Consider the following 22,702-nt stretch of genomic DNA (forward strand, 5'->3'; position numbering starts at 1 on the left):
ACAGGGAAGAATAGGGAACAATAACTAAAGGATTAACAATGTGTTATAGTTTTGAAAGTGGTAGTAAAAGTTCGTTGCTCGGACTTGAATAGATTTTAAAACGAAAATATATGTACAAATTTGTCACAAGATGTTCGAGAGGTATTGGGACTAAGGACTTGGCCAATTCTTCATGCATGTGGTATATTTTATTTATTCTTAACAATTACTTCTCAAAACATAAATATATGGACTCTTATTTTGCCAAAATAGATTCTCAGAATATTAGTTATAAATCGTAAGCATGGGACATCAAACATTTAAGCAAGCATGCCGCATCAAATAAAATGATAACTAATTAATTAAAATCATTTTTCAATTTTTAATCAGTGCAAAAGTCATAAAAAGAATAAATTAAATTTACCACAATGACGAAAATAGACTCCCTCCGTCGTCCCAATGTTGGGTTTAGCTCCTCATATTAATCATAATCTCAAAATGTTTTATTATTGCTCCAAAGTTGATTACAATTGAGTAAACAATGCAACAGAGAAATCGCAACAGCAGTTCCTGTTGCGAAGACGATGTTGGACTGTTACAGAGAAACAAGTGGTGACGGAAAATTAAATGCTGTGGTTTACTTCTCTGTTGCAAAATATGATGAAGAAACTGTTGCGATGAAGATAAACGTTGCACAGCAGTTGAAGAAACTGTTGCGATGAAGATAAACGTTTCAGAGCAGTTGAAGAAACAGTTGCAAATGGATGAAGAAACCGTGGCCGATTCCTTGTTCTTCACGGGCAGCAGCAGCAGCAGCAACAGAGTTCTGAAAACTCTGATTTCTGCTCCTCTGGCCCTCCTTTCGACTCCCAACTCTCGACAGCCCTTCCCTGTGATAGTAGCAACCTATTTATACACCTAATCCTCATTGAATCTCGCCATAACTCCTAAAAAATCTTCACAATGAAGAAAAATATTTTTGAGAATAATTTCTTATTTCTTCCTCTGTGTACGTTAATTGTCTTGGAAATCTTCATAAAATGATTGATATGCATCCTAGGAGAATATATGGGCTTAATTACACAAACATGCAACATCTTTTACGTGATTTTCTTTCCAAAAATGAGACGATATTCTTTTCTCTGTTTTGATTGGGAATTGATTTTCTGGACAAATTTGATCGATCCCAACCACCATAATATCTTCATATACTCATATCACATATACCCATTAAGTATCAGCTCTTTAATCTCGTTAAAACACCTTCAAATGTCGAATTAAAAATCTGCCAGTAAAGGAAAGAATTTTCCCGCCAAAACAAATTTTGAATTTAGAAAGAAGGTCGCCCCTTATCCAGTGGTCGCCCCTTATCCAAAAGCGAGAGTCCGAATAACACTTGTCCTCCGGGTGCCAAAATCAACTTTTCGAGCCGAATTTTCTTAAAATATTTATTTCCAAAAAATACCTACAAATACATAAAATAACAAAATTAGTACAAAATCGAGTGCCAACAATACGGACATTGAGGACAAATTAGACACAAAAATGTGTCTATCAAATACCCCCAAACTTATTATTTGCTAGTCCTCGAGCAAAATTTATTCTTGAAAAGTGACCGAGTTAATCTCGGGTGGGTTTATCAGAGGTGTACCCACAAAAACCAATACTCCAGACCCTAGCTATCTACGCAGAACCTTGGAAAGCACTAAAGAACCTCCTTGGTTGGCATACAATTATTGACTCTAAGAGGAAGAACCCTGATGCGAAATTCCAATTACTGTACACGAGTTTGCACTCAAGCATACTAAAATCCATATAAGTGACAGAGCTCTACTAAGATAGTTTCACGATGGACATCATACTCGGAGTCAGACTAATCACATGAAAAGATTAAGAAGATGGAAAAAGAAAAATGTAGATGGTTGAAAAGAGAACGGTGTTTCCCATATCTGTCTGAAGGCCTCTGCCAAGATGAACCTAACCTAAATGACTGAGATACCGGTCTGACTAATATTAACACACTGGCATATACAAGGGAACCAGTGGTCAATAACTTAAATCTAGATCAACAAACTGGCAAATACAAGGGAACCAGCAGTTGACTACACATAACAATAACCATTTTTTTTTTTTAACTTAACGGCATGAATAGATCTTTTGGATCCAAGCGCATGCTTCTTGTCAACAGATTACACGATAGTTCCCACGGGTCCTGCATTCCACGCTTGCTTAGGCGACGGAAACAGGGAGAACACACGCATATTGCTATCCAAGTGTTAATACTTATTCCGATTGGTCTAACTGGTCCGGTCTTTTTTCTTTTTTTTTTTTGGAAAAGGTAACTCAGTCACTCTATTTCACCCTAGCAAAGGTAACAACTTGAATCGTGTGCCCCACCAAATCACTTGAAACAAAAGAAAACTAAAAATAGAAAGTGAAAAGGACTCGACAAGATATGGCGAAACTATCATGTTATTTCTAACACCTGAGCTCTGTGCTTTTATGAATAGACTCTATAGATGTTTCCATCTAGTCAGATTGGTTCCTCAACTCCTAAAACAAAAATGTTTCCATCCACTTAGATTGGTTAGTGCTATCCTAAATACGCATAAATTTCTAGGCTCTGGAGTTTATTTATTGCAACTAAAAAGTTTCTCCCATACCCCCAAACTTAAATCTAACATTGTCCTCAATGTTCTAAAGATGAAACTAAAAGCATGAACAAGGAGAAACTGTTACCATTTGAAGCGAAAGAGTTAAGGAAAGATATTACCGTGTTGCATGAGATTGGGTTACCTCCCAAGAAGTGCTAAGTTTAAAGTCTTCAGCCAGACGTAGGAAAGGTTTAGTCAACTCGAACCGTATAACAGTAGCCGGAATAACTGTGGGTCTTTAAAACCAAAAAGAGCTGACAAAAGGAAACTGCAGTGAACCAAGAAAATGTACAAGACTAGCATGCCCTTACCTAGTTTCCTGATAACTATCGCTAATTGCGGTTCAGGTTCAGGTTCTATGAAGGGGTCTAAATAAACTATTTTCCTCGGATGCATTTCCTCATAGGTAGGATCCAAATTATTAGGTCCTAGAGTTTGGAAAAACTCAGATAAGAACCTGGAGTCACAAAATAACCTAAATAATTTAGGATCCTCTAAGTCAATTAGGTATGACTTACAAAGTTGACCACGGTCAGAGTAGTGGTCATTCTGAAGCAAATGTGTCGATTCTAATTTCCTAAAGTACTTAGGCTTAGTCTCAGAACTTAATAAGTGACACATTTGAAATCTATACGTTCCCACAATTGGAAGAAAACTATTTGGTGGGAAAACAAAGTCAATCTGGGTATCATAGCCTGGGCAAACCACATCGACCAGAGGATGGGTTTCTAACGACTGAACCTTTTTCAGGACATCATTAGGTTCGGGAAAACGAGTATGAAGGTAATCTTGTAAAATTGTCGAGGCAGAGATATCAAGTCCTAAGTGAAGGGACTTTCTGAGAGTTAAAGGTAAGGCACTATGAAGGTGATAATCACCCCCAAACTTAGAGTTTTTAGTGTCTCTAGATAGACTAGTTACAATCTCCCTAATTTCTGGATCATTAGATTCTTGAAAATGGTCAATTGATTCTTCTAATTTATTATCAGGTAGTGCATCTTTACTCATCTCTACGAGTCTATGTTCTTCATTCAAGATTATTGTTTCTAAGTCGCTAGACTCTAAAACAGCATTTTCAGAATAAACCCGTTCCTCTAAACCACTATCGGCTTCGTAATCAAAAGGAAATACTACATCGTCTAAAACGGTGGTATTCCTAATCAAATCCTCGTCCTCTTGAATAGGTGAATAATCATAAAAATTATTTGGATTTGAAGTAGAAATAATATAATCACTATAAAGCTCAATTGGATTACTAGATTCCTGATCACTATGCCTACATATTTCAGATTCTTCATCACTACTATCCTCATCATATAATAGTACGAAGATGATTGAACCTTATCTAAATAAGTAGTGTTACCAATTATAACCTCGTTCTCTTGATTGTGTAAATAACTATCTTCATTCTCAAGGGTATTATTGGATACACTATATTGGCAATTCAAGTAATTTCGAGCAATTCTTTCGTTCGTCTCAGCTATCCGCTTGAGGTGGTCTTCTAAAGAAGGTTCACTCATTATTGTAGTTCTTTCGTCTATAATTATACTATTCATATCAGCTAACTTACGCGTCGACTCAGCTAACTTACGTGTTGACTCTAGTAAAGAGGAATTATCAGAAGGATCATAAAAAGGACTACTTTTCAATAGTTTGATTGTATCCTCTAGAGACGAAGAACTAGTACTATAATCTTCTTGCTCGTAAGACTGATGCATGTGTGGATAGTAATTGGGCTCACCATGGTATGAACCATAACCTTGAAAAGGTTGGCGTTCCCAACTACTATTCCCACCATGGTCATAAAACTGATGATGTCCATATTCAAATTCAGGTCGATACTCATTGTATTGGCTTCTATCATACCAGTTCGACATTCTTAATTGCAAGGGAATTCTACACAACCACAAACAAGGCCGACTCGACTCCACCAAAACAAACCTAAAGATTTCTAGCAAACAAAAAGCATGATGGCTCCACTTAGATTGTTTCTAGACCAGCTTCTATCTTTCGAAAGGGAATTCGTTGCAATTTGAGCAAACCCCTCTGGAATCAATCCGAGTCAAAGTAAGTTGAATTGAGGCGAGGGAAGCTCAGTGGAGCTTTGATACCCAAGGCCTCACCGCTATCACAAGGCGGCGCAGTCACGCATTCAACTCACAGAAACCATCATGAACTTTGGAGTGTGCTTAAAGAGCAACCAATATTTTTCGAACGAGTTTCCTATTAAGCTCGTTACCCTATCGGTCTTGTTCTATTCCAAATTTTAAGGTTAGGTTCGCGTTAGGTTTCGTTTTCCTAAGGCGGGCAAGAAGGGAGCGGTGATGAAATCCGAACCCTTATCTTGTATTGGCCAGGCCTTGCCCTTTACTAGGAAAATAAAGACAGTCCGGTTCGTCCTCAAACAATTATCACCTTAAGGCAGACAGTAACCCGCTTGCAGGAGATTCGCGGGTGTTTCGATTGGACTTACCTCCCGTACCAGACGGCGATGAACCGTTGTCGTCGACTCGGGCCACGACTCCTATGCCGTGTACGAACCCGAGGGGCCGAGACGATATAGTAATCGTCGTCCTTCCCTGCACACAGTTTATAATATATTTTTTTTTTTAATAATAATACCCTTCCGTAGGGTTAAAAAAATAAAGTCCAATTGTCCAGAATAAAGTCCAAAATAAATTAAAAATAATAATTACAGTTTTCCTCACACACTCTAAAAAAAAATAAAAATTAAAAATTAAATCCTAAAATTGTCCTTTTTTCTTCTCTTTTCGCTTTTCGCTTTAAGCTTTTTCCTCTCCAAGTCCTTAGTGCTCCACTTCGAACCTGCAAAATAAAGAAAAAAAGAAACGTAAAAAGGAACAAACAATTCTAAAAAAAATAATAAACCTAAAAAAATAAATCTATATACAAGTCCGCGTCGGCGGCGCCATTTTGTTATTTTTGAAAGTGGTAGTAAAAGTTCGTTGCTCGGACTTGAATAGATTTTAAAACGAAAATATATGTACAAATTTGTCACAAGATGTTCGAGAGGTATTGGGACTAAGGACTTGGCCAATCTTCATGCATGTGGTATATTTTATTTATTCTTAACAATTACTTCTCAAAACATAAATATATGGACTCTTATTTTGCCAAAATAGATTCTCAGATATTAGTTATAAATCGTAAGCATGGACATCAAACATTTAAGCAAGCATGCCGCATCAAATAAAATGATAACTAATTAATTAAAATCATTTTTCAATTTTTAATCAGTGCAAAAGTCATAAAAAGAATAAATTAAATTACCACAATGACGAAAATAGACTCCCTCCGTCGTCCCAATGTTGGGTTTAGCTCCTCATATAATCATAATCTCAAAATGTTTTATTATTGCTCCAAAGTTGATTACAATTGAGTAAACAATGCAACAGAGAAATCGCAACAGCAGTTCCTGTTGCGAAGACGATGTTGGACTGTTACAGAGAAACAAAAGGTGACGAAAAATTAAATGCTGTGGTTACTTCTCTGTTGCAAAATATGATGAAGAAACTGTTGCGATGAATAAACGTTGCAGAGCAGTTGAAGAAACAGTTGCAAATGGATGAAGGAACCGTGGCCGATTCCTTGTTCTTCACGGGCAGCAGCAGCAGCAGCAACAGAGTTCTGAAAACTCTGATTTCTGCTCCTCTGGCCCTCCTTTCGACTCCCAACTCTCGACAGCCCTTCCCTGTGATAGTAGCAACCTATTTATACACCTAAGCCTCATTGAATCTCGCCATAACTCCTCAAAAATCTTCACAATGAAGAAAAATATTTTTGAGAATAATTTCTTATTTCTTCCTCTGTGTACGTTAATTGTCTTGGAAATCTTCATAAACTGATTTATACGCATCCTAGGAGAATATCTGGGCTTAACTACACAAACATGCAACATCTTTTACGTGATTTTCTTTCCAAAAATGAGACGATATTCTTTTCTCTGTTTTGATTGGGAATTGATTTTATGGACAAATTTGATCGATCCCAACCACCATAATATCTTCATATACTCATATCACATATACCCATTAAGTCTAAGCTCTTTAATCTCGTTAAAACACCTTCAAATGTCGAATTGAAAATCTGCCAGTAAAGGAAAGAATTTTCCCGCCAAAACAAATTTTGAATTTTGAAAGAAGGTCGCCCCTTATCCAGTGGTCGCCCCTTATCCAAAAGCGAGAGTCCGAATAACACTTGTCCTCCGGGTGCCAAAATCAACTTTTCGAGCCGAATTTTCTTAAAATATTTATTTCCAAAAAATACCTACAAATACATAAAATAACAAAATTAGTACAAAATCGAGTGCCAACAATACGGACATTGAGGACAAATTAGACACAAAAATGTGTCTATCACAATGGCAGTGAAACAAACTAACAATGATCATGGGAAAGAAGCAAAAATCAGTGGCAATGAGGCACAAAGGCAGTTAGCCTAAGGCAAGGGAGCAGCAATGAAACAAATGGTAACAGTGGAGGTAAAAGCTAAGGCTTTGAATCCACCCTTGTGACCTAGCCAGATAGTGTAGTTCTAGGTTGAATTGAACATCCTATGCATACATCTAGAATGGGAGGAAAATCAGCTTGCTCACTGATATGCCCCTAGTATTGACTGTCTTTTGACAGCACAGTCAATCACAGGCATACCAGAGCACTAATTTCTTCCCATTGCACAAGCAAAACAGGCACTAAGGCTTCTAACCTAACATTCCACTACCTAACAGTCCACTAAAGCTTCATCTGAGCCTCAGCTAGTGAGACTTAGCTCATGACTAACATGCTAACACTAACATACATCATACAAGATAATTGAAACATGAATTCAGAAATTAAACATAAACAAAACATGAACATTACACAGTGAATACCAAGAATAGAACATATACAGAACAGCAAAGTTCTGGACACTGGCTAGTCCAGCATACCTTCACATCACACCCACAGTCCCCTTTTTATACCCAGACACCCAAATTAGGGTTTACAGAAAAATTCCCCCAAATCCCCAAATTGAACAGTGACAAAATTAGGGTTTCTCACCTAATTCGACTAATTTAATCATACCCATGTTGCCACTGTTCTTCCTCATGCTCTCCCTAGCAGTAATTAGGGTTTTATCAAACAAACCCTAAATGGACAGAAAAATTAGGGTTAGGGATTTTTCTTACCAAACCTGCGATTTGACGCTTCCCTCTTCAACCCATTCCTCTCCTCGTTCACCAGCTCCATTCCCATGCCTTCAATTGCTTTTCTAGCTTCACTAATTCGTCAACCATTCACCTAGGGTTTCGGCAGGGGAGAAATTTACGAATTAGGGGGCTATAAAGATGGGTAATATCTGTAGGAAGGTAGGGGTGATGATGGTGGAGGTGTGGTGGTGGTATAGGAGTTGGTGGCGGTGGCAGTGGAGTGGGTAGTGGTGATGATGGAGAAGGTGGTGGTACGGGTTCTGCTGCAGAGAGGGGGGGGGGGGGGGGGGGGGGGGGGGGGGGGGGAAGAGAAGAAGTCGATGGAGGAAGGAGGGGGCGTTTGGTTAGGGTATAGGTATAGGATACTAGTGTGTTGAGCAGGTGTAGAGGATTTTGATGGTTCGCGAAGCTGGACCGTAGGATTATAGGATGATAGAATGATCCAACGGCGCGATGGAAATGGATGAGGGGAGACCGTAGGATGACGAGATACATCAAAACTGACGGAGAAGATCGAGGTTAGGTGTTGTAGTGTTAAGCGGAAGTATCGAGATTTGATGCGCAGGCAAAGAAGCGACCTTAGAATCTAAGTGTGATCTAATCTGAAGGCTTGGAATTTAGGTACTATGGTGTTTTGCAGGGACTTCAGATTTTGATGAACGATGAATAAGCGACCATTGGATGATGAGATGGATCCGATCTAACGGCTGAGAATGGAGGCGGGTATGGATATAGAAAATGGGTTTGGGTAAGGGTTTTGGGCCTTGGGTATGCCAAGCCCATATCTTCTTTAAGAACAATTCTTCCTTCTTGAGCCCATTCCTAGCTTTCTGGACGTGCGCTCCATTCTTTGCGGCTTCCTTGCGTAATTTCTTCCGGCTTTTCACCACTCTTCATCTCTTTTCCGCTCCGCAAGTCATCCAGACTTTATTTATTACCTAAAAATGCAAAATTAAGTAAGAAAAATATTTATTCTTGAAAACAATGAAAATACAGAATATGGGATAAAATGTAGAATTACTGCACAAAAGATGAGTTAAATGCCAACAAAAAGGGATAAAATTATACAATATTTGGCACTCATCAAATACCCCCAAACCTGAATTTTACTTGTCCTCAAGTAAAACAAAACTAAGGAAATCCTAACTATACCACTGTCGCTGGTCTCTCGAATGCATTTAGCGTATGCACTAAGCCTTTTAAACCACTAAGTGTCCCTAGTGGACGAGTGAAGTCTCGTGAAGGTTTGCTTAGAACGTACCTACAAAGTTCTAGGTCAAAATATAAGCTCAGATTCCATCAAATGTGACATGTGCAAGTCAGTTTAAGCTCACAGCAAAATGGAGATGTCAATCTAGCTATCAAAGGCACAATCCTAGCACTGATAACAACTAAAGACACGTGATAAGAGTGTAAAGTGTGTCTACACATGTTTCTAGAATGACCTGAAGTTATGACTACTAACCACCAAGAGATAGTTTTTAGGCTAAGAACCGAATTCTAAGCCAAGCTAGCTGTCCGGCTTTACGAGAATTGTGAATGTTCACCCAATGAGTTGGTGATATTTCAGTTTACCCGCGTTATATCGATGGTTGCACCCTCCTTGCTTATTACAAGACTATTTACAACAAAAAGATGACTCTTATTTACATTGATTACTCTCTTTTATTTTTGGAACAAGAGAGAATATTGTTTTTAACATGACAAAACATGGAATAAATAAACACTTGATTGAATTTTTTTTTTTTTTTTTTTTTTTTTTTTTTTAAGAAATAACTTTTTTTACAACATAGTGACACTTTTGATACATGAACAAAAAGAAAAACATAATTACATGACTCTTAGCAAGAGGTGGCCCTTATCGAATGCATCCGGTCAAATTCTATGGTTGTTTTTCTTAACGTATCCTCCAACTTCTATCCCAGCCAACCAAAGAACAAGCTAGTCAAATCTCATTCAGTATTCTAAAGTGATTGGCAATCTAACTTCCTATCAAACACCTTGAAGATCGAGGCTATACATGTATCGGTAGATCGTGCGCGTGCAAATTTCTTATCACTATGTGAATTGTGCTAGAATCAGGGTGCCTAAATATCTAGACTAAGACTCCTAAAAATTACATATATGCACAAGAGTCACATTTCAAGGTAAATGAGCTCCATTTTTATGATTTTTTTTTTTTTTTTTTTTTTGAATTTTTCAATTTTTTCAAAAAGATGGAGTTTTGTTTTCAATTATGACATATTATCGTGGTATCTACTCTATACCCCCAAACCTAAACTAAACATTGTCCTCAATGTTTAAAAATATGGAAAGAATTAAAATGCAACATATGGAAAGGGACATGCTGAGTAGAGTAAAAGGAGAGAGAATACCCGATTTCGGCGAAAGCAGAATTAAAACTCCGTTATCCAAGGCAAAACTCCAACATATTCGGAGTCACAATGGATGAGCACAAAATATATACAAAAGGAAATTTAACTAACACATTATCTACAAGAAAATTTGGTTTTTAATGGGATTGGACTTTTTGGGAAAAATTTGGTTTTGTCGGGAGATATTTGGAAACTTTTGGTTTCTCTCTTTTTTTTTTTTTTTTTAAAAAAAAAAAGAAAATAAAATTTGGTTTTTGAATGGGAGCAAGCCCACTGTTGGTTTTGTGTTTGCTTTGGCTCAGCTGGTTTGAAAACGTTTGGTGAAACTGAGTCCAAAATCTCGGCCTAGAATTTGGGTACTCGGCCCACTAACGAGTTAACCTAGCGTGATCGGTTACAAGCTCAGCTGGGTTTAAAAACCCAGAATACAAAATACCAGTCCAAATTAAACAAGCTCACAAAAATTAAATACAAGCCCACAAATTAAACAAACAAGCCCACAAAAATTAATTACAAACCCAACAGAAAATAAAAAGCCCAAAAATTGGCTTTAATATTACAAGCCCACAATTAAAAATTGGAAGCCCACAATTCGGGTTCTCTTAAATGGGTTACCTTTTAAGCACAGCCCAGCTGCTCTGATATTATTGCAAAAACCCAGTTGGGCTTTGGTTCTTTTCCTTGGTGGCGTCCCAGCAGAGGAAAAACTGGTTCAGAACAGCAGGTCCAACAGCAAATGAAGTGAAGCAGATGCAGATGCAAATGCTATGCAGTGAAATGCAAAAATAGCTAATAAAACTACTAGAGAAACAAACCGAGTCCCCGGCAGCGGCGCCAAAAACTTGGTGGGCCCGGGAAAGCGTATAAAATTGAAGCGAAATGAAATGGGCCTACAGTAATACCGCAAGTGCACGGTCGTCAGATGTAGATCGTGCAAGTACGGGTCGATCCACAGAGACTGGGGGTGTTTTGTAGTGTTTAGCTATTTTGGGTTCTAGTTGGCTATTGGGCTTTAGGTATCAAAGGGTGTGGTACCAATGGGTTATGAATACCCTTTGGAACTGTTGGGCTTTATGGGTTTGTTGTAATGATGAAGTGCTTTAGGCCTTGGGCCTTTGAATGATTTTGGAATGAACTGTGAACTAGGCTTTGGCCTTAAACTTAGGCTTGGGCTCAGTGTAGTGAACTGAGCTTGGGATTAAACCTGGGCTTTTGGTATGATTTGGGCCTTAGCTGGAGCTAGGCTTTTTAGCTATGAACCTGGGCTTTTAGCCTTTGGTTTCAATGAACTGAACTTGGGCTCAGTGTTGAAGTGAGCTTTGGGCTCAATTGGCTTGTATGAGGATCTGGGCTTGACAGTGACAGGCCTTAGCTTGGAAAGTGAACTGTGAGCTGGGCTTGATAGAGCTATCAGTTTGGTTTTTGAATGAGTCCACAGTGAACTGGACTGGGCTCTTAATGATCAATGCACTTAGGCCACAGTGAGCTTCAATGGACTAATGGGGAGCAAAACAGAGAAACTAGAAGAGCAAAAGATAGCAAAAGAAAGAGAATAAAAGAGAACACAGACAGAGATGAGGAACAGGGAAGAATAGGGAACAATAACTAAAGGATTAACAATGGCAGTGAAACAAACTAACAATGATCATGGGAAAGAAGCAAAAATCAGTGGCAATGAGGCACAAAGGCAGTTAGCCTAAGGCAAGGGAGCAGCAATGAAACAAATGGTAACAGTGGAGGTAAAAGCTAAGGCTTTGAATCCACCCTTGTGACCTAGCCAGATAGTGTAGTTCTAGGTTGAATTGAACATCCTATGCATACATCTAGAATGGGAGGAAAATCAGCTTGCTCACTGATATGCCCCTAGTATTGACTGTCTTTTGACAGCACAGTCAATCACAGGCATACCAGAGCACTAATTTCTTCCCATTGCACAAGCAAAACAGGCACTAAGGCTTCTAACCTAACATTCCACTACCTAACAGTCCACTAAAGCTTCATCTGAGCCTCAGCTAGTGAGACTTAGCTCATGACTGACATGCTAACACTAACATACATCATACAAGATAATTGAAACATGAATTCAGAAATTAAACATAAACAAAACATGAACATTACACAGTGAATACCAAGAATAGAACATATACAGAACAGCAAAGTTCTGGACACTGGCTAGTCCAGCATACCTTCACATCACACCCACAGTCCCCTTTTTATACCCAGACACCCAAATTAGGGTTTACAGAAAAATTCCCCCAAATCCCCAAATTGAACAGTGACAAAATTAGGGTTTCTCACCTAATTCGACTAATTTAATCATACCCATGTTGCCACTGTTCTTCCTCATGCTCTCCCTAGCAGTAATTAGGGTTTTATCAAACAAACCCTAAATGGACAGAAAAATTAGGGTTAGGGATTTTTCTTACCAAACCTGCGATTTGACGCTTCCCTCTTCAACCCATTCCTCTCCTCGTTCACCAGCTCCATTCCCATGCCTTCAATTGCTTTTCTAGCTTCACTAATTCGTCAACCATTCACCTAGGGTTTCGGCAGGGGAGAAATTGACGAATTAGGGGGCTATAAAGATGGGTAATAGTTGTAGGAAGGTAGGGGTGATGATGGTGGAGGTGTGGTGGTGGTAGAGGAGTTGGTGGCGGTGGCAGTGGAGTGGGTAGTGGTGATGATGGAGAAGGTGGTGGTACGGGTTCTGCGCAGAGGGGGGGGGGGGAAGAGAAGAAGTCGATGGAGGAAGGAGGGGGCGTTTGGTTAGGGTATAGGTATAGGATACTAGTGTGTTGAGCAGGTGTAGAGGACTTTGATGTTTTGCAAAGCTGGACCGTAGGATTATAGGATGATGGAATGATCCAACGGCGCGATGGAAATGGATGAGGGGAGACCGTAGGATGACGAGATACATCAAAACTGACGGCGAAGATCGAGCTTAGGTGTTGTAGTGTTAAGCGGAAGTATCGAGATTTGCTGCGCAGGCAAAGAAGCGACCGTAGGATCTAAATGTGATCTAATCTGAAGGCTTGGAATTTAGGTACTATGGTGTTTTGCAGGGACTTCAGATTTTGATGAACGATGAATAAGCGACCATTGGATGATGAGATGGATCCGATCTAACGGCTGAGAATGGAGGCGTGTATGGATATAGAAAATGGGTTTGGGTAAGGGTTTTGGGCCTTGGGTATGCCAAGCCCATATCTTCTTTAAGAACAATTCTTCCTTCTTGAGCCCATTCCTAGCTTTTTGGACGTGCGCTCCATTCTTTGCGGCTTCCTTGCGTAATTTCTTCCGGCTTTTCACCACTCTTCAGCTCTTTTCCGCTCCGCAAGTCATCCAGACTTTATTTATTACCTAAAAATGCAAAATTAAGTAAGAAAAATATTTATTCTTGAAAACAATGAAAATACAGAATATGGGATAAAATGTAGAATTACTGCACAAAAGATGAGTTAAATGCCAACAAAAAGGGATAAAATTATACAATATTTGGCACTCATCAGTGGACGCCTAAACTGCTGTCGGTGACGTTGGAGAAGTCATGGTGGCATATGCTGGGACGGCTGTTGAAGCGGATGTCGGGAAGGAGGCGGAAACTGTTGCTGCTGAGGAAGTTTCCGGGTAGGATGCTGAGGTTGCTGCTGCTGAGGCCGCTTCTGGACGGGATGCTGGAGTTGCTGTTGCTGAGGCGGCTTTTGGATGGAACATTTGCTGCCCGAGAGATTGTTGGGGAAAGTGCTTGAAAGGGCTCTGACAGAGGCGTTGGCGATCCGTGCATCTGCTCTCGATGACCAATTTCCCTTTTTTTTCTTTTGCGTGTAGCCGTTTGATGTTTCACAGATGATGGTATTTTTCAATGATGTTGTAGTAATAGGTTCGTTGAGACTTGTGAAAGCAAAAGATTTTAGACTTATAAAACTTGAAAATAGAAAACTTATTGCAAAATTGATTTCAAGATATTAAAAATAACCAAGACACTGATTACACTATCACACATGAATAAGTTATGGTAAATAATCCAAAACTCTAATTATCTTCTAAGTCCATTATTTATTAATTCACAAATAATCAGGCATATTCTCAAACATTAATTGTATTCCCTAAGCATAGATTATCTAAACAAAGTATAACCTATCAAATTGAATCACAAGTAATTAAGAAAATCATGCAAACAATTTAAAACTCTGCAAAGCAGTGATTGAGTAAATTATAAATTATAAATTAGAGTGAATAAAATAGGTACTAATTATTCATGCGTGAATAGCTTCCTCATTGCCTTAGTTGTGGGAGAATTAACTCATCATCATGTTAGAAACACACTCAAAATTCATTTTTATTGCTCAAAGGGTGTTTACAAAGATGAAATGGAGAAAACCTGTTAAAAAACCGGGTTTTTAACAGTTATAAGTGTTACAAACCGAACTGTTACAGAGAACGATATATGTAAACTGTCACTGATGTTGTAGCATACGACCCTCACCCCTCTGTCGTTGTCATTGTTGATAAACGACTGTCTCTGTGGGTCTTTTGTTCTTCGTGTTATTCACAGCAGTAGAAATGGTGATTTCTGCAACTTGATTTTCTCGACTCTGTGATGCTCTGTAATCTCCCAAACTCTCCGTCCACCCTCTATGATACACCAAGAGGCTATTTATACTCAACAGGTGAAGAAAATCATGTGTAATAACTCACAGTAATCTCCTTTTACTCACCAGTGAAGAAAATATTCTTGAGAATATTTCTTTCCATTTTCTTCTCCTGCACGCGTCTGATTGTCGCTGGCACATTCCAAATCATACGTAAAACTCCAGGATTGATACAAACTCATGCAAGGGGGATTGCTACACACTCCAGAAATATAATCTCCACATACTCATCCAACAGAAACTCGAGTATATCTTGTGCTCTGTTTACTCCAAAAAATAGTGAATCATCCCTTATTTACCAAATCTGGTGAACATACCTCGCCTGTCTTGGACTAACAGGTCCGACCCAATCCACTTGAGTGATTGAATCACTCCAGAAATCTCCAAAATCGAAAACAGCAACTCTTGGGTTTTCTTAAGCAAAACCCGTAACTCCCTGTTTCACTCAACATGATGATTCAACCAATTCTGATCAATTCCAGCAACCTTACCACGCTTGTTTTTCTCAATCAAGTCCTCCCAATCAATCTCGGCCATTGAGTCTATTTCTACCCTTCCCAAAACGCGAACCCTAACTTCTGCCATTGATGAACACAGTTTCCCGCCAAACTGGAAACTCAAATGAAGGGGACGACCTCCCCCTAACAGAGATGGGGGTGCAAATAACAGTGGTGCCCTGGGGTGCCCCTTATTAGATGGTGTGCCCCTTATCCAAAATGGGAGTCCGTATAGCAAATGTCCTCCGAGAGTGCCCCCAGCAACTTTTCGAGCCGAATTTTCCAAAAATGTTTATTTCCCCAAAATACCTACAAACGCATAAAACACCATAATAAGTACGAAATCAAGTACCAACAATACAGAAAATTGAGGACAACTTAGACATAAAAATGTTTCTATCAACAGACTCATTTTATTTTTCTTTATATTCATGGCGAAGTCAGGGCTTCGCCAAGTAGTATTCCGTTCATCTAGTTTCCACGGTTTCACATCTTTGAATGAATAAAACCTCTTATTTGAAAGATCCAATCCTTCCATCAGAATAAGTTGTTTGACATTCCATATCTTTTCTGTCGTCTGATGGTTTCTTGTATATTCTTCCCTTCAGAGCTTCGAATAAGGTATTTCTTGCAGGGTTTCAGCTTTTCTGGTCGTGATTTGATGGGTAATGGTTTCACGATGATTCAGGATTTATTTGGTGTTTTTTTTTATTCTCTTTGAGATCCAGAAAACTCGTTTGAAAGGAAAGGTATGCTTTAAATATAAATCGGAAACATAATTAAGAATGCAAGCGGTGCATTCATCTTGGAGAGAATACAAATACTGAGTGGAAAGGGAAATTACTGAAGAAAATACTAAAGGAAGAACGCTGGAGGAGGAAGTAGCACGGTGATTTAGGTATTGAAGGGCTTGAGCCATCGCGAGTGAACCATTACGCCTTCCAACTTGTCGGTGTTGATGAGTTTGCAGTAATAAACCAAAAGAACATCTGCCACCAGATATGGCTCGTCTTCCCTTTCTTCGGGTGAATCAGTTCGAACAACTATCTTCACCGTTATATTTCCGAATTGAAATGAGGTTGCCTTGACTACCATGTATCCAATTTGAAACTTTGGGCTTCGTGTAACCGCTCGACTCTTGGTCTCGTCATCTTCGACTGCAGCTTCCAAATTCTTGGTGAAACACTTGAAATACCCAGCGCTCCACTCACATATCTTAACAATGTCCGTGCTGATAATCGGACCAAGTCCCCATGACGGGATAAGAGAAGAAGTGACTGGTTGTAGAGAAGGTTGTTTGACCAGACTTACTTGTGTTTGGAATCTATGAGCGGGCGCCAACGTGCTTTCTCCGGGTGATCGAGTTTCATTGGTAAGTTGTTGATACGGCAACAGGTTGGACGGCTTGTTGGAAACTCTTTCGGGTGTCGACACTGGCAGAGGGGATGCTCCCAATTTTTCTTTGTTGTCAAATACCCACGAGGTCCCAAGGATCATATCATGACTTAGTTCTTTGACGATGTGGAATTTGCTATGTGTTACAGCGTCTTCCACCTTGATCTCGAGGTTAATGTAGCCGTATGCGTTCATTGTTTCTCCTTATGAATTCTTGACCAAGGATGGGGAGTGGGTAGCCTCTTGCTTCAAAATTTCTGCAGCTCTCAGAGTGTTGGTGGTAACAATATTGAAGTTAGAGGCCATGTCGATCAATGCGTTGTCGAGCTCAGCGCCTCTTAGATAGGCCGTGATCAGCAGTCTGCAGTTGTGTTTTTCGGCGCCGTTTCCTGAGATAGCTTGGGATCCTGGCGTGGCTTCCGTAACAAGAAAAAGTCGTTTTCCCGACACAACACGATTGAGGATGTAAATATATCTTGACGCTGCGTCTTGGAAAGGTAGAGAATTTCACATACATGCTGCATCATGGATTGTACAGTCTCGTGTACAGAGTCCCCAGAGATCCCGCAATTCCTGACTGGAAGTGGATCTATACGCACTCCCTCGTTTCCCATCTGAACTTACCCTGCTTCTACCTTCTCCTTGAAGATATGCTTCAGTCTATTGCAGTCACTGGTCGGGTGGTGAACAAACCTGTGGTAGCGGCAGTATTTGGGGTTTGCCATCTCAGCTTCGGTCGGTGGGCGCCTGGGAGGAGGTAGTCTGATGACATCATCCTGGATCCATGCCTCTAACAGTTCGATCACCTCCTAGACCGGGAACGGGAAATCCAGGACATCTTCTTCAGCTTCGTGATGACGCATGGGAGCCTTGGCGGCGGCCCTCCATGGCAGAGCCGCCCGTCGTGCTGGTATCGTGCGCTTAGGATGTTGGTCTGCCGTTGGGGCCTTCCTGTTTCCTCATTCGTCTACTACGCTCACAGAGGAGGGGTCGGCGTTGTATTGCTTGTTGACGAGACATCTACTTCCTCGAGTTTCACGTGCGTCTTCGCCTCTGGTTGGCCTGGTTCTCTCTAACAACGCTGGTGCTGTCGTGGCCGATCGTGTAGCTGCCTCATGGAGTTCAGAGAATGCCTGAAACCGCAGGTTCTCTAGTAAGGCACGATAGACGGGAGCCATACCGTTGATGCAGGAATTCACCAATTGTTGTTCGGTCACGTTTGGGTCGTGACAGTCTACCGCTTGAACCCTGAATCTCTTGACAAAATCATTTGGATGTTCGTTATCTCGTTGGAACATCCTTCCTAGATCCGAGAATGTAACTTGCTCAAACACGAAGAAGTACTTCTTGTAGAAAGTCGTAACCATGTCACCCTAGTTGGGGATGCTGTTTGGTGTGATACTATTGTACCACGTGTATGCTCTTCCGGTAAGCGACTTCAAAAACTCCCTCAGAAGGAGAACGTGATTGTATTCGTGTTCGCCTAGGGACTCCAGGAATCGAGAGATGTGTTCACGTGCATTCCCGGTGCCGTCGTATAAAGTGAATTGAGGGGAAGAGTATCCTCTTGAAAGAGGAATTTTTTGTATTTCAGGCGGGTAAGGGGGTTGATGCTGATGCATGTCTATATCATCACTTTTGACTCGATTCCGAAGAAGTTGCTCCAAATCTTATTGCGTGATAAAATTGGACGGTTTATTTCTCTCCAATGGGGTTCTGGGCGAGTTTCTTCGTCTGCAAAGGTATGCCCTGCTGAGGTGCCGGCGCCATGGGTATTGGAGGTGTTCCGCATCGAATTTGGATGTCGCGACTCCTGCGTTAGCCGCTCCGTTATGGTCTTGAGAAAGACAAGTACCTCTTTTTGAGTCGAATCCATGTCCGTCTGGGCTCTAGCAAGAACTTCTTGTCTTTCCATCAAATCAGCGATGGTGATATGGGGTCGGATTCCTCTGGCTCCTCCGGTTTCTCGTCCTGATGGCGGAGTGCCACACTCGATGAAACATTAGGGGAGGTAGCAGCAGCTCTAGTGACTGGTAGTGTAACACCTGAAGGAGCGCTTTCCGTGTTGCTGGTATTAGTAGGTTGCATAGAAACATTAGGGGCGGCATCAGCTCTGGCCCTGGTGATAGGTGGTGTAACACCTGAAGGAGCGCTTTCCGTTCTGCTGGGATAAGTAGGTGGCATATTGATGTTACCGGAAGGAGTGTTAGTACCAGGGACGGGTTCCACTCTGGTGTTCTCAGGGCTTGTTGCTGACCCAAATCTGAGTTCTACCATGTTAAAATTGGAATTGAAAGGTGAAACTGGAAATTAGAAATCGATATTGCAACCGAGAGATTGATCTCCCACTGTGGTCGCCAATTGTTTTAGGGTGAAAACAGTTTCTGCTGATTTCGGTAATTTCGTGTGTGTGTGGGTGAGAAATGAGTCTAAACCCTAAACAATGTACTGCATGGGAGTACATTAGATTCGAGAGATCAATTTGTACAAATCCGGCCTAAACCAGGAAATGGACGTTCCAGACTTGCTTCGGTCACAAAAGTGAAGGAGAAGGGTTGGTCTGAGGGAGGGAAGCGAAGAGAGTGTTGAAGCCAGAATAGTTGATTCTGAAAGGTGTGGTTGTTTTACGACTTGTATCATAAGGTAAATCTGGATAGACAAGATGGGAAGCTACCAGGTGATTTCTGAGTGTTGTAGTGTTCTCCTGACCAAAACCTGTCATTTGGTGGAAATAGGTGAGACCTATTTATACCAGTCACAACAAAACGTACCCTGGCCTCGTAAGAGGTGGAAACGGTTGAGTAATGGAAGAGAATGGTAACGGGTAACGCCTGGAATTAATGTTTCCATAATGAAGGATACGTTTCACCATTATTTCCCGTCATTACTAACCGCCTTAATCTTATGACACTTTCTTATAACAGGAGTATTGCACGCCGCACGTTGTAAACCGCCAGACCAATACCCTGATGAGCATCCTCTAGTTTGTGACATGTCTTGATGTGTTTTCGTGGAAAACGTGTAGCCTGTTGTTATTGTTTGGCAAGTTAAAATTGAGAGGCTTGACGGTTCGGTGGCGGCAACCTTCGACGTCCGACATTTTGCATCTTGAGATGAAGGGTAGACATTGATTGTGGCTACCTTCCATTGGTATCCAGTGGCGTGGCCACGGTGCTGGCATGGCTTGCGCATGCTCTTGGCGTGGCGAATAGCCGTGACCAAAGAGTTGGCAGCATAGCCAAAAGGTTGCCACAAGTCGTGTGGTTTGGTGGAAAGCTTGTACGGCTGAAATCTGTGTCTCAGGAGGAGGGGTAGCCATTTATTGTTGCAACCTTGCGTTTGGAAGCCATCGGCATGGAGGCATGGCCAGCATGGTTTTGGCATGTTTTAGGCATGGCCAAATTAGGGTTTGGCATAGACCGTGGAATTTGGCATTGGGACAAAAGTTGCCATGCGTTTGGTGGGGAACTTGTACGGCTGATATTTGTATCTCGGAGGGAAGGGTGGTCGTTGATTGTTGCCACCCTCCGTTTGGCAGCCATCGGCATGGAGGCATGTGATGGATTTTCAAATGGTTGTATTTGTAGTGGTAAATAGGTTCTTTTCAGACTTGTGAAGGTAACAAAATTTCTAGATTTAAATAAAATTTAGGAAAAATAGCAAACTGAAGTAAAATTTTATGGAGAAATAGGGGTTAAGATTCCACCAATCAACAATACTTATGTGATCTAATATTTTTTTACTATGCAATTTAAATAATTGGGTTGATTCTAAATATTGCCAAGAGCAGATTTTCCAAAATATCAAATGTTAATCACAAGTATAATGCATCAAAAGTCTAAAACTAAGCATGCATTATCAAGGGAAAACACAGTTGATTAATAAAAACCATTTAAATCATTTTTATCAATGCAATTAATCATATAAAAATATTGCATAAATTAATAAAATAGAGATTACCATATAATTATTGTGAGAATGGCTTCCTCTGTCACCCCTGGGATTGGGTTTAGCTCCTCATCTCAAAAACACACTCACAAGATGTATTCATGGCTAAATAAGTGTTTTTATTGATGAAAATAATCGATAATTGAAGTTTGTAACGCTGTTATACTGTTGCAGCGTCACTGTTACAAATGGTGTAAGTGCTGAGAAGAAACGATAGAACTAAAGTGCTGTAAATAGCGACACAGGGTGTAAGATGCTGGAAAGAACGATACAAGCCGTGTGCTGTAAACAGCGACACAGTGTGTTCTGGTTTTAAGACTGATGAAGAACGAATGCCTTAGCAGGTCTGTTCTTCCTCTTCTTCTTCCTCCTTGAACAGCAACAGCATCAGCAACAATCAATGGTATCTTCCTCGTTTCGGCTCTGAACTCTCTCCTATTTGTCTCTAAACTTTTCTAACCCCTCTTATGACTCGAACCAACACTTATATATCTACCAAACCCCCAAAAATCTCGAGTGAATCCAACTTCTTCTTTTTCTCTCTTCTCTGCTGTTGAGAAAATATCTCTCTCTGATCTCCCTGTACGCGTTTGTTAGCTATATATTTGCCACCAAACTCTTATCAAGACTAGAACAGGACCAAGTAAAAGTCTAACTAGGATGAAACTCTCCCTGAATCCTTTACCCATTCTCTGTACATATCGGGAAGATACGTATCTCTGTACCAACTCTGTTTATCCAGCCTGGATTATCCAGCCCATTTCGATTGATAAAAACGCATGTACCAACTCTGTTTAGTCCATTAACATCCAGCCCAAACGAATTTGGTGATCGAATCTGTCCCAAAGGGCCCCAAAATTCCAACCCTGTTTGATGTTCGTGAAGCATTTCATTTCCCGCCAAAATTTTCTTTTGAATTTGAGAAGATGACCTCCCCTTATCTGTGGCTGGTCTCCCTTTAGCAGCTGCCTGGATATAGGTCACCCCTTAGTAATTAGGTTACCCCTTATCCAAAGTGAGAGTCCGTATAGTAATTTTCTCCCACGAGCGCAAAAACCACTTTTTTAGCCAATTTCGCCGCAAAAGCTTATTTCTCCAGAAATACCTACAGGGACATAAAAAGCCATAATAAGTACAAAAAATGGGTACTAACACAATATACAATTTGGCTATATTAGACACATAAATGCGTCTATCAGCATGGCCGGCATGGCTTTGGCATGTTTTAGCCGCGGCCAAATTAGGGTTTTGGCATAAATCGTGGAATTTGGCATTGGGCCAGAAGTTGCCACGCGTTTGGTGGCGGACTTGTACAGATGAGATCTGCATCTCAGGAAGAGGGGTAGCCGTTGATTGTTGCAACCCTCCGTTTGGCAGCCAGCGGCATAGAGGCATGGCCGGCATGGCTTTGGCATGTTTTAGGCGCGGCCAAGTTAGGGTTTTGGCATAAACCGTGGAATTTGGCATTGGGCCAGAAGTTGCCATGCGTTTGGTGGCTAACTTGTACGGCTGAGATTTGCATATCAGAGGGAGGGGTAGCCGTTGATTGTTGCAACCCTTCGTTTGGAATCCAGCGGCATGGCCGGCATGGCTTTGGCATGTTTTAGGCGCGGCCAAATTAGGTTTTTAGCATAAACCGTGGAATTTGGCATTGGGCCAGAAGTTGCCATGCGTTTGGTGGCGAACTTGTACGGCTGAGATTTGCATCTCAGAAGGAGGGGTAGCCGTTTATTGTTGCAACCCTCCGTTTGGAAGCCAGCGGCATGGAGGCATGTCCGACATGGCTTTGGCATGTTTTAGGCACGACCAAATTAGGTTTTTGGCATAAACCGTAGAATTTGGCATTGGGCCAGAAGTTGCCACGCGTTTGGTGGCGAACTTGTACGGCTGAGATTTGCATCTCAGAGGGAGGGGTAGCCGTTGATTGTTGCAACCCTCCTTTTGGCATCCATCGACATGGAGGCATGGCCGGCATGGATTTAGCATGTTTTAG

The sequence above is a fragment of the Papaver somniferum genome, chromosome 6 (assembly GCF_003573695.1).
Source record: "Papaver somniferum cultivar HN1 chromosome 6, ASM357369v1, whole genome shotgun sequence".
NCBI classification, from domain to species: Eukaryota; Viridiplantae; Streptophyta; class Magnoliopsida; order Ranunculales; family Papaveraceae; genus Papaver; species Papaver somniferum.